At 35.5% G+C, this 4,700-nt stretch overlaps 1 pseudogene; it reads right to left on the bottom strand.

The window, feature by feature from the left end:
* Nucleotides 1-411: 411 nt before the first annotated feature.
* Nucleotides 412-1,336, bottom strand: LOC120171909 (annotated as a pseudogene).
* Between the last annotated feature and the right edge of the window lie 3,364 nt (nucleotides 1,337-4,700).

The following is a 4,700-nucleotide window of genomic DNA, read 5'->3' as shown; positions in this document are numbered from 1 at the left end:
AATAAGACATTGGAATAGAATCTACCCTTATAGGCCTTTTATATAGGGTAACATTCGTCAATTAAAATTTTCCATGGTTCAGTAAGAGTATGATATATCTTGGAGTAGCAAAAGAGACAGTTGTTGTAACAGTCATTGCAAGTAAATGCACCAACAAAAATCTTCAAGCCCATCACAATGATGTTTATTTCATCCAGTAAGGTTGTTACACTGGATGCTACCGGCAACAAGGTCAAAATTTCCAAATCTACTCATCAATTGCTTCAACCGATCATAATTCAGTTCTTACACATTTGTTTTCAAAAGTATGCCAAGACAGTAGAAGGTAACCTCTGTATCACTGATTCCAGAGAAAAGAGACAGGACATTGATATCACTGGGGAACTTGTCTCTAGCAGCTCCTTATGTATAGTTTTTAGGGAAACCTAGAAGCATTTCCACCTCATCAGATTCAAGTGGAGTAACTTTATTCCTTCCAACCCATACCAGATCCCATTTTCAGCACTCATCATGAACATACTTTTGGACACTCGAAGGTGACTCATCGTCATAAGCTTCAAGAGCCTTATAGATCCTTTATGTCAATTTGGCACTTCCTGTACTTGTTTGTAAACAGTTCAACTTTGTTCTTGGATCCCAGGAAGGTCACCATTTCTTTGTCAATGGAAAAATATCATGTATAGTGCGTGGAGAAAACAAGATAAGAGGAAATCTGTTCTCAATTGGCAGATTATGAATATAGCCCCTTTTAAGTGCAGCAGCATGAAAATACTTCGAATCTACAAATTCTGGCTCTACATCGAATAAGTACTGTGATATTTCGGTCCAAACATTAACTGGAGCAAGTGCCACGTTCTCGTAGTAGAAATAAGTAGACCCAATAGCATCTTATGGAAGTGTTCTTTGAGTTATCTGATCTGGTTCGGTAGGAACCCCAGAACTAATCATTGGAATTGAAAGATGAATTGCATGATCGCCTTCATTAAGAAGCTTCTTTTGAAGCTTCCCCTGCTTCTTCCTTTTCCAAAAATTATAGCCCAACTTTCGCCTTTGCTTGTAATTGGGGCCATTGCATAATAAATTCCTACCTTCTACCAGAAGAAGTACGTCAGCAGCTTTAGCCATTTGAGCAACATATATGAAATATGTCAACTCTATAATTGATGAATTCGGACCACATCTCTCCATGGCTATTGAAGCCTCAACCTCTGAATATCCTGTTTTTGTCAAGTATAACAGTTTATTCTCCTCATCAGAATCAGAATTCAGGATTTCCTCGCTATCAGAAAGAACTATCAATATCTGTGAAATCATCCTGAAAGATCGCTTCATAATCAGATGATTTAAATCAACATGTTGCATGGGTGTGGATTTTTGATGAGCCTGTACCACTGTATATGTAGCCTTGCTATTGCATCAGATTACTGTTCATATAAATTGGTTTCTCTCCCACAGAAAAGTATATTTCAGAGATGGCCTCCACTAAAAGATGATAAGCCACTGTGTCAGCCTGGAACGGATTACCAAGCTATTTATATTGCTCTGTCTGACTAAATCCCTCCAGATACAGAAAATGGTCACCTCATTCAGAAGACACATATCTAAGACGTTTTTGTCAGAATGATTAAGTACTTCTTAAGTTTGTGACAATATGAAGAGAATTTCTCCAGTTACTTGACAATACTACTGTTTAGTGACACCAGAATGAGAGTATTCAAGATAAACAGATTTGGGGCACGAATAAAGCTACAAGTACCTACAACAGTTCATTGTCAAAATTGAACCTCGTGGGGATCAGGACATTTCAGTCAAACAGACATTGAGAGTGAATCAAACATATCTAGAGGGACATCTTGATGGCCCATTTCAACTAGAAATAGAATATTGGGGCATTTTGAAGGCTCATAACAATATGAATATTTGGGCATTCTTGGAGGCTCATCTCAATAAGAAGTAATGTTGAACACACTTTTAACATCTGTATTAGCAAATGTTGGGTCATTTTAAAGGTTCCTTCAGACAGATCCATGTGGGGCATTTTGAAGACTCAGATTAACAAGAAGCAAATATCGGGGCATGCTAAAAGCCCATTTCAATCAGAATTAGGACTGTTTATGCATTTTTGAACGTTCGTATCAGTAAATGCTGGGGCATACTGAAGGCTCACATCATCATGTGTTAAAAATCATTGACTTGAGCAGATATTTCCAATGAGACAGAAAAATATGAAGAATGAAAATGGTGAAACAATAACAGTCAATCTGACTACACATAATTGCTTCGTTCATCAGGCAGTTGCATTAGGGTCCTGTTGTTGAACAAATATTTATTCAGCAAGTATGGTTTCAAATACCCAATCTTCTTAAACCATGTGCCACATGACAGTGTGTTCTTTTGTAAGCGACATTATGGTTGCATGAATAAAGATGGTCCCTTTATAGACCATTCGATACAAGGATTAGTTCCTCGAGACCTCGAACTCTGAATTTGGCCTATTATGTGTCGGTGATAATTGAAAATATTTCTTTGAGATTCCTGTCAGTTATTTTCTACCATACTGTTGAGGTTACAAAACTGTTTTTCACATCAGTTTTGTTTACTTGATGACATTGAAGAGAGAAGCTCAGCGTCAAGAATTCTACGAATATCTTTCCATACATGGCTCTTATAGTTGGTGTGTTTCTACTTCTTACAACGCTTATTACAGAAGAAAGCTGATCAATATCACTTTTGCCTTTGCCCGAGATGATATCAAGATCAATTAGTGTCTCTTATTAAGTTCAACAGTAGCATATTTTGTGAATTTGATCAAGTTTTGGTCATGAAACACACCAACATTTCACTTGTATTCCTATTAAGTTTTGTTCTTAAGTGATCTTGTGACATCATACAAAAGCTTTGAACAAATATGCAAAAATTTTCAATGATTGAGAAATCTTGGCAGAAACCACAGGAAATGATGAATGTGTTGTCAAATGTTTTACATCTAAGTAAAAACTACAGGAAATGATGAATGTGTTGTCAAATGCTAAACCAATGTTGTTATCATATGGTTTTCCTTTATTGATCAATTTTGTCTTATTCAATCCCAAGATTAGAAATGAGATATGATGAAGATTTCTTTCCACAGAAGGAGAACTGAAATTTTAAACAAGAAACTAGTGGCGCCTACTAAAGTTGAACGACAGGTTGTTGTTAAGCATCTCGACATGATATGGTCCAAGTTGCCTTATTCGATATCTGATTATATATGGATACATGAAAGGAATTGGGATAAATCTTCCTTGTAATGTGTTTCAAAGGGTCAAATTAGAACAGACTCTACTCTCCTAATTAATCCCTGCCGAGTCAGACATATCTACATCTACATTCTTCAAAGATAATAAATTCTCTTTTTAAAGATGATAGATTCTCTTTTCGAAGATGAAAGCTTTATTAGATTTTTACACAAGTCCAGGCAAAGAAAGTTGATGTTACCAAAGACAAAATTGGGCATCAAAGTCATAGTTCTGACTACGGCAAGAGTTCCACAAATAAAACATTTCTTCTAAGACTTAAATGAAGCAAAGAAGACACAAAGATACAAGTTGATCAGATGATTCTGCAGAAATGCAAGTTTGATAACATGAGTTGCTACACTGATATCCAGAGATGACCCTGGAAATAAATGATGAAGTGAAAGAAGACCGAGTTCACCACTTTGAAGTCAAATAAAGATTGCATTAATATTCATGCATTCATAAGAATATCATTTACACAATAGACAATGCATTACATTGATACATATGATTGCATTCAAACATAAGGTTTTGCAGATCTTCATATGAAAAAAGAAGATTCATGATGAAAAAAGAAGATTCATGATGAAGAATACCTTACAAGAAGAAGGTAGAATTCAAAACCTCGAATACAAGAATCACGCCAATATCTGAAGAATAGATGGATGTAATCCAAAAAAACAGCCTTATCTTAAGATTGGGGCATGTTACCCAATCAACATGTTATTTTGAAAAATAATGAGAAAACAATTTCCATAGTTTCTCATTCAATCTTTTCTAGAAATGAAATTGTTGAAAAGTAAGAAAATGATTTCCTTAGTTTTTACTTAGTAAACTATTTCTCACATCTGTAAGTCCTATAGTGCATGATGTTTCCAAAAAGCCTTCGGGAGCTTTTTGATGTTTTCAAAGCCTTAGGGTCATCTGTAAGTCCTACAGTGCATGATGTTTCCAAAAAGATTTCGGGAGCTTTTTGATGTTTTCAAAGCCTTAGGGTCATCTGTAAGTCCTACAGTGCATGATGTTTCCAAAAAGCCTTCGGGAGCTTTTTGATGTTTTCAAAACCTTTTGCTCAAATCCATCACTCGATGGATCAGCTTTTCCAGAGAAAGTTCATAATGAGAAGAACTTATCTGAAGAAGGAAGAAGAAGTTCATAATGAGAAGAGCTTGTTCAACCTTTTGCTCAAATCCATCACTCGATGAATTAGCTTTTCCAGAGAAAGTTCATAATGAGAAGAACTTATCTGAAGAAGGAAAAAGAAGTTCATAATGAGAAGAGCTTCTTCAACCTTTTGCTTAAATTCATCATTTAATGGATCAACATTACCAGGTAGAGTTCATAACGAGAAGAACTCGTCTGAAGAAAGAAGAAGAAATTCATAATGAGAAGAATTTGTTCAACTTTTTGTTTGAATTCATC

This window comes from Hibiscus syriacus, unplaced genomic scaffold (genome assembly GCF_006381635.1).
Source record: "Hibiscus syriacus cultivar Baekdansim isolate YM2019G1 unplaced genomic scaffold, ASM638163v2 tig00111837_pilon, whole genome shotgun sequence".
Lineage (NCBI taxonomy): Eukaryota > Viridiplantae > Streptophyta > Magnoliopsida > Malvales > Malvaceae > Hibiscus > Hibiscus syriacus.
Note: the sequence above shows the minus strand (reverse complement) of the source record. Positions and strands in the feature narration are given on the sequence as shown.